We start from the raw sequence: 13553 nt of genomic DNA on the forward strand, positions 1-13553 counted from the left end.
ACAAAAACGAGACACCAGAGCAGTTCTGCTGAAAACAGCGTTAGTCCGTGTTAGTTGCATCCAAAATACACAAATTAGAGGCAAAACAATAGCAAAAGTGTTCGGGAAAGTAGATACGTTTTGGACGTATCAACTCCCCCCAAGCTTAGCTTATTGCTTGTCCTCAAGCAATTCAGTTAACAACTGAGCGATAAAAGAACTTTCACGAACACATTTGCTCATATGATGTATATATCCTCATGCTATGGCTAACACTTAGGCAGTTCATAATGAGATGCATACAAATAAGATCATCTAACAGCTATGTCAATCATGGAGAGGTACCAACAATTAATAATAAGCATCATGAATCATGTATATAAGCAGGATTGCAATGTTCATAAGAGAGTATGATAAAGTGGTATCTCGCTTGCCCGTATTTGATCGGCAAAACATAAATGCCTAGGCACCTCTGAAGTTCATAGAAAGACTAGAAGTAGTGATTGTCAAAGATAAAAGCATCGAAGTTATACCACAATCAATCATATTTTGATACAAGCATATTATACTAAAAATGACAGTTGTGCTCTCAAGATAGTGCTCAAATAAAGAATGGAGACACAACACAAAAGTAAAAGATTGACCCTTCGCAGAGGGAAGCAGGGATTAACATGCGCTAGAGCTTTTCATTTTTAAAACAGGAATAAAATTATTTTGAGAGGTGTTTGTTGTTGTCAACGAATGGTAATGGGTACACCAACTACCTCGCCAACCGGACTTCCAAGAGCGGCTCCCATGAATTATTTTTATGTTTATGTGGCACTCCTTCCAACCTTTCTTTCACAAACCATGGCTAACCGAATCCTCGGGTGCCTGCCAACAATCTCATACCATGAAGGAGTGACGTTTTATTTTAGTTTTATTATGATGACACTCCCCCCAACCTTTGCTTACACAAGCCATGGCTAACCGAATCCTTCGGGTGCCGTCCAACAATCACATACCATGGAGGAGTGTCTATTTAGGTTAATTAATTTGGGACTGGGAATCCCATTGCCAGCTCTTTTTGCAAAATTATCGGATAAGCGGATGTGCCACTAGTCCATAATGAAAGTCCGTCAAGAGTAAATGACAAGGTTGAAAGTTAAACACCACATACTTCCTCATGAGCTATGAAACATTAACACAAATTGAGAAGCATTTTGAAGGTTTTAAAGGTAGCGCATGAGAATTTACTTGGAATGGTTTGAAATGCCATGCATAGGTATTTATGGTGGACACTTTGGAACAACTTGGGGTTTTCAGGTGTTTGGAAGCACGAGCAGCGTTCCCGCTCAGTACAAGTGAAGGCTAGCAATAGACTGGGGGGCGACAAATCAAGAGAGCAGTAACTGTCATAATCATGCTTGCGGCAAAATAAATTAACGGAGGCATAAAAGTGATACAAGAACTCTGAAGCAATGTAAATCATCGAGGCTTAATTGACTTTTGTTCAGCCATATGCATGCGTGAGCATGTGCCAAGTCGATATAAATGAATAATTCAGAGGAGGATACCACAATACCATACCTACTTATGAATAAAACAATGCAAGCAAACATCCATGACATGCTACTCACATTAATAAATTGGAGCTAAACATGAGAGATCATGAACTACTAGACTTTCTCAAATGACATATACCTCACATGAACCAACTAAGCATGCTCACATGGATGAGTATATGTACAAAAATGAAAACAAATAGAGTTCATACCAGCCTCTCACCACAATCCAATTGTCGTAGATCGTCATTATTGCCTTTCACTTGTGTAGCTTGGATAATATGAAATGAAAACCACGCTCCAGCCACCGAAGACCATTGAACTCATGATGAACTTTACAAACCAAAGAAGAACAGCAAATATTTTTAGTGTTTTCGAATTAGAAACAAGAACAAAAGGAAACAAGCAAACAAAACAAAATCTTTTTGGGTTTTCTTACAGCAAAACAACGATAGCAAATAAAGCGAAACAAATACAAGAAACCAAAGCAAACAAATGATGAAGAGAAACAACAGAAATATTTTTGGTCTTTTTGTGTTTTGGGAAAGAAACAAAGCAAAAAAACAAGAGATAGCAAACTAGAAGACTCACATAGACACAAAACAGCAGAAATTCGTCAAACTTGACAGCAGTACAGTACTCGATTTTTAAGAAATTCTTCCACTGCTCAAATCGAAAAGTGTTCAACTAATGAAAGTTAGATAACAACCTGGGGAACATGCACAAAAATTGGCTTTGCAAAATACTGTTCTGCCTATTTTTGGGAATTTTTTCGGTAACAGTCCAGAATCTGTTTTCGGGCAGCACTTCCCCAAATATCATCTCCCTCTCATTGGAAAACCACTCAAACAAACTAAACAAGTATATACAAGTATCCATCAATCATAATATGCGAAGAATGAGTGATGCCGGTATACCTCCCCCCAAGCTTAGGCTTTTGGCCTAAGTGGAGTTCAACCCCAACGAGGGTCGCTGTTCCTCGCCGGTGGATAATGCATGGCGTAATCATAGTAAGGTTCCTGTGCAGAAGAAAAGCATGGAGGCTCCACATGCCCAACATGATGATGCGAGGAACTTGCTGCATCGGATGATGAGTCGAGGTGTTCCTCGGCTTCCTCCGTGTTGTCTCTTGCATGATGCCCTCCTCCCTCTATGTGTGCATTCAGTGCACCTTCTGTGACTGACCAATCCTCCCTGGAATCAAGGTTAAATAGAACAGGCGCAGGCAATTTTACTAGTTTTTCAGTTTTCTTAGTTATTCTCCAAACTTTCTTATAAAATGTCATCTTGTAGAACAGGTTACCCAAATTAGATGAATCAGAAACAAATTCATGTTTAATCATAGAGACTATGTCAAGTTTTTCTATGGAAAGTTGAATATCAAGATGATGAGGTTCTACATTATGCAAAGCTAGTAAACGAGAGGCGATGAGACCTCCACAAATTCCACCTTTCTCACGGGTAGTAGCAAGTCTATAAGCTATCAATGCCCCCAAATTATAAGTCTTACTACCTTGCAGTGCAGCAGCTAGAAAAGCTAAATCCTGGATAGATAGTTTACCACCACTCTTTCTAGCAAGAACACATTTAGTAATGAAATAAGCAAAGTAGCGGATAGCTGGGAGTTGAATGCTAGTGATTTTACCACCATCGTCTGAGAAACTCCTCCCATGACAAATCATCTTGAAGAGGCTTAAGAGCTCTCGCGGCGATCCCCTTATCTTCTCGCACGATCCCCATTGCGATACTCTAATTGCTGTACAAAAATCATTGAATGGCAAGTTGATAGTTTTATTATAAATTTTATACTGAACCGTGGGGTTGGATCGCGACCAATTGAACTTAAAATCCTGCACAACAGATATAGTCAATTTTGCATATTGGCATGGTTCTCCATCAACAAAATCATTCAACCCTGCACGAGAAATTAGATTCTGAACATCTTCCAATATTCCTGCGCTTCTCATGAAATCTGCGCACGGGTAGTAAGAGGGGTATACTCCCTCTTCGCGGTTCACTCTCATGACTTGTTGCACCTCCAATTCTTGTTGGTTTAGTTGATATCTATTCCACTCCATTTTCTGAAATTTTTCAACATACAATAGTAACAATATAAAATTTGATTTGGTGACATACAATCAAGGGGAACTACTATAGGAACTTGCTAGAGTGCTAATAATGCATCAAAACTAGTTTATTCAACTTAGAACAAGCATGCAAGCTCACTAAACATGTTACCTACAGCAGCAAAATATTCAAGATATACTCAACCAAACAAAAATATACTTGGATAGATGGAGGAGTCACATACCGGAGAACAAATGTGCCAAATTTCAGACAGAAATCTGGGCTGAGCAAAGAGGTCGAAAAATCCTGAGCTCTTGAGCAAAAACGCGAGTGAGAGAAAGCTGGTGTCGATTTTTTCGGGAGAGAGAAGAGTCTGGGAGGAAGAGATGCTGAAGTGGGGTAAAGGGGGGCCCACACGCCATGGTGGCGCGCCCCCCTTGCTGGCCGCGCCAGCCTATGGGGTGCCACCCTGGGGTGCCCCACAGGTCATCCCCAGGTGCTCCCAGGTGCGTTTTCGAAAAATAGGACCAACGGTATAATTTTTGTGAATTTTTGAAAACTTTGAAAAATGCACATTTCTGGGTATTAAGTTTATTATTACTGGCCAGGAATTTTTTTGAAATCTCTAATTAACTAAGGAACTTTGCAAATCAAAAGTGCTACAGCAAGTAAAACAAGTGGAGGGAGAAAGAGATGTTGTTTACCTCCTCTATGCATATAAAAAGTATTTGTTAACAAGGTTGATCAAGTCTTGCCACCAAATAAATTTTACATAGCATGAGAAGAAATAAACCTCAAATCAATCATGTTACCTTGAATTGTATTGATATGGATCCAATCATAAGACTTTGATAACCTTCTTTAGGTTCGTATATAGGACAATCAATAGTTCCAATTTTGATAGTTCTCACATTAGAAATAGTATTGACTCCACATACTTTATCAATCCTCTTGGGGAAATAAACGGTATGCTCCTTATCATCAACATTGAAAGTAACCTTTCCTTTATTGCAATCAATAACAGCCCTGCGGTGTTAAGAAAAGGTCTCCCAAGAATAATAGACATATTATCATCTTCAGGCATTTCCAACACAACAAAATCAGTTAATATCAAGCAGTTATTAGTAACTTGAACAGGAACATCCTCACATATACCAACAGGAATAGCAGTAGATTTATCAGCCATTTGCAAAGATATATCAGTAGGTATCAACTTATCTAAATAAAGTCTCTTATAAAGAGAAAAAGGCATACCGGCTCCCAAGTCACATAGAGCAGTTTTAACATAATTATTCTTAATAGAACAAGGAATAGTAGGTATACCTGGGTCGCCCAACTTCTTTGGAACTTTGTCATTGAAAGAGTAATTAGCAAGCATAGTGGAAATCTCCTCATTGGGGATTTTCCTTTTGTTAGTAACAATATCTTTCATATACTTTGAATAAGTAGGCAATTTAATAGCATCAGTCAAAGGGATTTGCAAGAATAAAGGTTTCATCCAATCGCAAAATTTATTATAGTGTTCTTCTTCCTTTGATTTTAGTTTCTTAGCAGGAAAAGGCATTTGCTTTTGCACCCAAGGTTCTCTTTCATTACCATGTTTCTTAGCAATAAAATCTTCTTTAGTATACTTTTTATTTTTATCATGCTTTTCAGGTTCATCTTCAACTTCTTCTTTATCATGAGAAGCATCATTCTTGTCATTATCATTATCATTATCATTATCATGTTCATTTCCACTTTCAGTTTCAGCATCGGAAATAGAAATACTATTAGGATCATTAACAGGTTCAGAGGATTCTATAACATTTTTATGTTTCTTCTTCTTTTTCTTCTTAGAAGGAGCACTAGGTTCAATGCGTTGAGAATCTTGTTCAATTCTTTTGGGATGCCCTTCAGGATATAGAGGATCCTGGGTAGAGACACCACCTCTAGTTGTTACTTCATAAGCATGTTTCTCTTTAGAATTATTTTTAACAAGTCACTTTGCACTTTAGTGAGTTGATCAATTTGAGTTTGAATCATTTGAAAATGTTTAACAAGCATCTTAACATCATTGGAGGTTCTCTCCACAATATCATGCAAATTGCTAATAGCTTGAGAATTTTCCATTAGATGATTCTCTACTCTCATATTAAAATTTTCTTGCTTAACAATATAATTATCAAACTCATCTAAGCATTGAGCAGGAGGTTTTGAATACGGAATATCTTCCCTAGTAAAGCGTTGAAGGGAGTTTACCTCAATCATGGATGAAGGGGGAATTATCTCACATATATCTTCTATGGGAGGTAGATTCTTCACATCTTCGGATTTAATACCTTTCTCCTTGAGAGACTTCTTGGCTTCCCTCATATCTTCATCATTCAATTCAATTAAACCCCTCTTCTTCAATATTGGCGTTGGAGTTGGTTCAGGTGTATTCCAATCATCATGATTCCGACTTATTCTAGCCAATAATTCTTCAGCAAATGCAGAGTTCTTTTCCTGAAAACACAACCAGCACAACTATCCAAATATGCTCTAGATTCAATGGTTAGTCCACTATAAAATATATCAAGTAGATCATTCTTTTCTAAATCATGTCCAGGTCGAGCTCTGATAAGAGAACAAAATCTTGCCCATGCCGCAGGCAATTTCTCTTCATCTCCCTGGTCAAACCTATAAATTCTCTGTAAAGCAATATGTTGAGCACTAGCAGGAAAGTACTTCCGAAAGAAAACATCACGCAAATCAGTTGGACTTTTAATAGAACCAGGAGGTAAATTATTATACCAAGTTTTAGCATCATCCTTTAATGAGAAAGGAAATTTTTTAATGACAAAGTAAGTACGCATCTTGTCATCATCAGAAAACAAGCTACTCATAGAAGAAAGTTCAATCATGTGCTCTACAACACTTTCTTTTTCAGTACCACAAAAGGGTGCTTTCTCTACAATAGCTATATGAGATAGATCAAGAGAAAAATCATAATCTTTATCCTTAATGCATATGGGTGATGTGGCAAATTCAGGATCAGGAGATAGCTTATGTCTAACAGTATATTGTGCGAGAAACTTTTTAATTTTTCTTGCATCAGTAGTAGCATTGCACTATTAATAAAATCATCATTAAGCTCTACATAATCTTCATCAGGATCATCACTAGAATAATCAAGTTCAGGTGAATTAACAGGTGTAGTGACATTTTCATTAGGAGTTTCAGCATTTTCAATTTGTCTAGACATAGCAATTGTAGCATCTAGAAAGGATCCCAATGAACCACTATCATCAAGCACAGCAGAAACATTATCAATATTATGAGAGTTTTCAGATTCAGCAGAAGTACCACCAAGCGAAGCTTGTGGCGGTGAAACAAGTTGACTTATCACAGATGGTGAATCAAGAGTAGCAGAGGTGCTCAGAGTTGTACCTTTTCTTGTAGTGGATCGTAATATGGCGACTTTAGAATCGCGAGTTTTACCAATGATGGAGAATTTGCAGCGAACAATATCAATCCAAGTGAACTTCCAAATAAAGCTATGTTCCCCGGCAACGGCGCCAGAAAACAGTCTTGATGACCCACAAGTATAGGGGATCGCAGCAGTCTTCGCGGGTAGTATAACCCAATTTATTGATTCGACACAAGGGGAGACAAAGAACACTTGGAAGCCTTAACAGCGGAGTTGTCAATTCAGCTGCACCTGGAAACAGACTTGCTCGCAAGAGTTTATCAGTAGTAACAGTTTTATAGCGATGTGAGTAGGTGAAATAACAGCAGAGTAAATGAGAGACAGCAGTAGTGATTATAGTAAACAATAGGATTAAAATACTGTAGGCACGGGGATGGATAACGGGCGTTGCATGGATGAGAGAAACTCATGTAACAATCATAGCAGGGCATTTGCAGATAATAATAAAACGGTGTCCAAGTACAAAGCAATCAATAGGCATGTGTTCCAATTATAGTCGTACGTGCTCGCAATGAGAAACTTGCACAACATCTTTTGTCCTACCAGCCGGTGGCAGCCGGGCCTCAAGGGAATCTACTGGATATTAAGGTACTCCTTTTAATAGAGTACCGGAGCAAAGCATTAACACTCCGTGAACACATGTGATCCTCACATCACTACCATCCCCTCCGGTTGTCCCGATTTCTGTCACTTCGGGGCCATTGGTTCCGGACAGCGACATGTGTATATAACTTGCAGGTAAGACTATAAACAATGAATATCATGATGAAACAATAACATGTTCAGATCTGAGATCATGGCACTCGGGCCCTAGTGACAAGCATTAAGCATAACAAGTTGCAACAATATCATCAAAGTACCAATTACGGATACTAGGCACTATGCCCTAACAATCTTATGCTATTACATGACCAATCTCATCCAATCCCTACCATCCCCTTCGGCCTACAGCGGGGGAATTACTCACACATGGATGGGGGAAACATGGCTGGTTGCTGGAGAGGCGTCGGTGGTGATGATGGCGATGATCTCCTCCAATTCCCCGTCCCGGCGGAGTGCCAGAACGGAGACTTCTGGCTCCCGAGACGGAGTTTCGCGATGTGGCGGCGCTCTGGAGGCTTTCTGGCGACTTCGACTTCTCCCTGTGCGTTTTTAGGTCGAAGGCAATAAGTAGTCCGAAGGAGGGCGTCGGAGGCCGGCCGAGGGGGCCACACCATAGGGCCACGCGGGCCCCTCCTGGGCCGCGCCGCCCTATGGTGTGGGGCCCTCGGGCCTCCACCTGGCTTGCCCTTCTAGCTCCGCCAATATTCTGGGAAAATAGGGCCTTCTGCATAAATTCCGAGGATTTTCCTGAAAGCTGGATTTCTGCACAAAAACGAGACACCAGAGCAGTTCTGCTGAAAACAGCGTTAGTCCGTGTTAGTTGCATCCAAAATACACAAATTAGAGGCAAAACAATAGCAAAAGTGTTCGGGAAAGTAGATACGTTTTGGACGTATCACATAGCTAGGAATGAACTAAAAGAGCTTCAGACAAACAAGCATCTGAACCCAGAACATGGCGCTAAAACAAGGGACTTACATTAGGAGAAGCACTCTGTGGGAGTCACAGCAGATCTTCCTGGGGTTGATAGATCCGGTGATGAAGTACGCAACATGTGCTACTTGGGGTTGGAGAGACGGCCATTACACTTCATGGTTACTCATCTCATCTGCAAAAATGTAACGGCGCGTCGTTAGCACAAACAGGTTCCCCCAAGATTAAACAAGAACTTGCAGGCAAGCAATAGAAAAGTGACAGTAGAAGAGTTTAGATCATGCACGGCGCCGGTGAAGCAGATCCGGTTCATGCACAGCGGTGTCGGTGAGCAAGATCCGATGCGGTGGACGATGGATCCGGCTTAGCGGCTCCGGTGGGGTGGACGATACCGCAGCTGAAGCGACTGCGGTAGACTGCTGGATGAGCATATGGTTTCGAGGTTCGGCGGGGATGATCCGGTCCGGTTGATGACGGCGTCGATGAAGCGGCTCCGGCAGGCAGCCGGATGACGAGGATCGCGAGGCCTCGGGTAGGCCACGGAAGTCCGGCGGGGATGTTCCGGTGCGGTGGTCGTGGAGGTGGGAGAGAGGGACTTGGGAAGTTCCGGTGGGTGGTCTGAGGGAAATGAATTTTTTTTGGGAGGGTTTCCGGGCTAGGGAGGTGGTGATCCAAAAAATGACGGGCAGACCCCCCACCAACCGACTTTGCTGTCATCTCCACAGGGGTAGAATGGGAATTTGGAAGCGTGTGAAATTTTTTGTATTTTGTGGGTGGGAAGTTTTGCCGCTATGAGATTTTGAATTTGGCTAAGGTCCAACTATAATGATAAAAAATTGTGAGACCGTACTAGTACCTCTGTTCATGGCCGAGTGCAAAATCAAATCATCATCACATTAAATACCGGTTACTACCATGATCATCATCTATCTTCTGGACAGAGATCCAGTGCCCCCACGTTCACAGGGCGCAGCGTGACCTGAGGCTTCCCATCCACCATTCGTTTCAATCCAACGGCAAGGAAAGCAACAACGTGACCCGATTAATTTCTGCTGAACTGAAGAGCTGCTGTGTTCTCTCGAACCTGAACAAATAGAGAAGGGAACAGAAGATGATTTCGGTTCCGAGCGCATCTGGCCGGGCCAAACATGCGTCTGGTACAAACTCCAGCGGGATGACGCATAGTGACTGGGCCGTTCGCAGCGACGCAAACATGCCCAAATATGCGTCTCGGATCCGTCGCGCGGATAATGCGTGGACGCGTAAAGTGTCCGCTCGCGTCTGGCGAACGTTTCGTCGGGCCCGCTTGGCAGTGACCCAGCGTCGATGCGTCTTCTTAGGGTGCCGCTTCGGCAGTCTGCGGCCGCGTAATGGCGATGCCTCGCGTGGCGCGCGCCGTCACCTACCTCTGCGAATGGCGACGCCAGGCGTGCAGCGGCCGTCGCCTGCCTCCGACATATATATACAGGGGTGCGCGCATATCGTCTCCTCCCACACTAAACCCTAGCCGATGTCGCTCAACCTCCTACTCACCGCTGTTTAGTGTGGGAGGAGATGATATGTGTGCGCTCCTGTTTATATAGGTCGGAGGCACGCGGCGGCCGCAGCACGCATGGCATCGCCATTCGCAGAGGTAGGTGACAGCTCGTGCCACGCGAGGCATCGCCATTTTACGCGGCTGCGGACTGCCGAGCGGCGCCGCTGAGAAGACGCATCGACGCTAGGTCACTCGGGCGGGCGCAACGAAACGTCAGCCGACACGAGCGGACACTTTACGCGTCCACGCAGGCATCCGCGTGACGGATCTGAGGCGCATATTTAGGCATGTTTGCGTCGCCGTGAACGGACCCCGATCACTATGCGTCGCTCAGCCGGAGCGTGTACTGACGCATTTTTGGCCCGGCAGATGCGCTCGGACGAAATCATCTTCTCGTTCCCTTCTCTATTTCTTCAGGTTCGAGAGAACATGCAGCTCTTCGATTCAGCAGAAATTAATCGGGTCACGTTGTTGCTTTCCTTGCCGTTGGATTGAAACGAATGGTGGATGGGAAGCCTCAGTCACGTTGTGCCCCTGTGAACGCGTGAGCACTGGATCTCTGTCCCTATCTTCTTAATCCAATTCAAAAATGCGTTTGAAATATTTCAGGATTGGTGGGAGATTTTGCCGCCCGACTGAGATTAAATTAAACCACACGTTCGACAATTCAAACTTGAGACCTTGGCTATGATACCATTTAAGTTCGAACTGATTGAAAAAGGCTATGCAATTAATTTATATAACATCCACAGGAACAACTACCAAGTTGATCCCAACCGCAGATAAATGCATCCACCAACAAAAGTAGGAAAGGTGTCATAATCTAAGGAAACATTTCACAAGACCAATGTACTCACTATGTAGTGTTCATCTCCAATTATCTATGGCATTTTCTTAGTCTTTGGGAGATTATAACGAACTTGATTGGCCTCGTGCAGTAGGGCATCACATGCTTCTAATCTCGATCTCAACATGTCAACTTTTGTTCTTAGCATAGCTGTTGCAACTCGTTCTACTTGGAGTTGTTCCTCCAAAACTTGAGCAGAGAAAGACTTGGACTTGGGCTTCAAAACCCAGCATTTGGCAGGAAAGAGTTTTTGGTGATATCTTTATCTTTCCCATGTTTTGCCATCTCGAATTTCATATTAGCATGACAAGTTTTGAGTTGTGTAAAAAGAAAAGTTATTACAGAGAAAAATGCAGATGGTAGATTTAATGTGTAGGAACGACTTTTAATCATACAAGTTGGCATGCCTGACTATAATAAGGACCATCTATCTTGCTAGCAGGCATAATTATTAAGGTATTATTAATGGGCTACCATGTTCATAGTCTTCGAAGAAACAACCTTTATTGCATTACGAGCAGAAAACAGCTCACACGTGCGCTCAGATTCAAATTTTCAGCATGCAGCCAATTTATGGTTTAATTGAAGTACACAACAGGATATTATTTCACACAAAATACAGCAGCCACATGGAACATATCTAATTTTAGTACAACAACAAAATTTGCAATTATTACAGACCACGAAATTTTGAACGAAATTTTGAGCAGTAAGTAATTACAGCATTGGCATCAGCAGTCCACTTGGTGAACAACAGAATCAAAGTTTATTTAGACACCTTCAATTCCCAGACACATCACAACTGGCTTACCATGACAAGTGCATAGGAGATTCTTTAGAACATTTTCTGTCAAAGTTTGCCTATTTTTCAATTCATGTATCTCTTGGCATGTGTTGGCAATTATTTCATCAGTATCTTTGTTTTCCCGCCCAAATATATCAACTGCCTCTTGGAGTGCATCCCCCAAATCTCTTTGTGCCGGATTAAGTTGAGCAATAGATACCATGGGCCTATGTGAGCAATATGCACTCTCACTGCTGCTTTGTGAAACATCAATACTTGAGGCATTGGCCCTTGCTTCTGGCTTTGTAGCTTTATGTGAAGCCTGAAATTTAGATAAAACAAGTTACAACATCATATGATGCAATAAAAGACCTCCAATTTCAAGAGCATCATTGAGCTGATATAACATAGCAAGCAATCCAAAATAGAGCCTCGTACATCTATTTCTTCTGGAACGGTTGGTGTACTGGACTCAGTGGACCAATGAGAGCACATGCACCACTTTATCCTTTGTTGCTTTCTGTGAAATGACCGCAACAATTGATAACTGGGTTGTCCCTACGACATTACAGCTTTGTTTGCAGGCTGAAACTAAGACAAAACAAGTTAAAATGCAATACAATACACGGCAAACAAACAAGATTTGTTGACATAATTTTGAAAGAACCATGGGCAGATATAACAAAGAAACCAGTTAAGCCACATGCCTCTTAGAACAAACCAAACTAGATCATGGCGATGATGTATACAATGAACCAAGCAACTAGACATCATGTGCCCAATAACGAAGCTAGGTCACTGCAGAGAAGAAATCTAGCAAATAGCCAAATACAGTCAAAACATGTGCATGTTGGATTGGATACAATTAGGAAAATAATGTATGATTGATTTAAGCATGACTCAGATAGTGCCTTCGACAAAGTAGAAGGTCAATGCAACAATTAATTGTATGGCTTGTATGAAGTGCCATAACATTTAAATTAAGCATAACGAGGCATTGCTTAATATGAGAACTGAGTGCTAGCTCAGTGGCAAGGCTTGCGAGTGCACAGCCAGCCCACCCGGGTTCGAGTACCAACGGGACCGAATTAAACACGAATGAAGCGAGATGTCAGTACAAGTAGTGGCAATAGAAATGCAAAATCCATAACAGGGCCAATGACAACATTCACTTGCCAACAAAATCTAAGGCTTTAGCTTTCATATACCATCAAAATTTAAAATAGTGTAATCCCCCGAAAGAGTATCATGGTATCATTTAATCTCAGCCATCTCACCCCTAATACCAAACATGTATCATTTAATCTCAGCCGTTCTTTTGTTTTACTCAAGAAAACATTTTTGTTTTGGGAGTTTATAGAAGCACAAGCCATCGTCTACATTGGCACTGTGTTATGAAAAATATCATCTTCATCGTACATGGTTATGTGAATATATTGATATATAATTCTGTGCTAGGAAAACAAATAGCAATTACTATGTTACAAGAACCATCTTCAAGCTCGAAGATACGAAGTTCATTGGTCCACCAACCAAGGCTGATAAAATATTATATATTAATTTAGTACTAATATTTCGTATTTACTCATATTAAGGTCTAACTTTTTTTCCATGACAAACCAGTTTTGATATAAAATCTAACGGTGGCCATGTGTGGGTCACATAAAAAGTATTGAGGTAGTAAATTTATACATAGATATTGGATAATGTATTTTAAATTTCAAAAAATATGGTATGGAGTAGAAATATATAAATTAGATAGTCTTGCCGTGCAATATGCATGCCGCAAAAGGTAAGATAGATCCTTA

Source organism: Lolium perenne, chromosome 3 (assembly GCF_019359855.2).
Source record: "Lolium perenne isolate Kyuss_39 chromosome 3, Kyuss_2.0, whole genome shotgun sequence".
Classification (NCBI taxonomy): domain Eukaryota; kingdom Viridiplantae; phylum Streptophyta; class Magnoliopsida; order Poales; family Poaceae; genus Lolium; species Lolium perenne.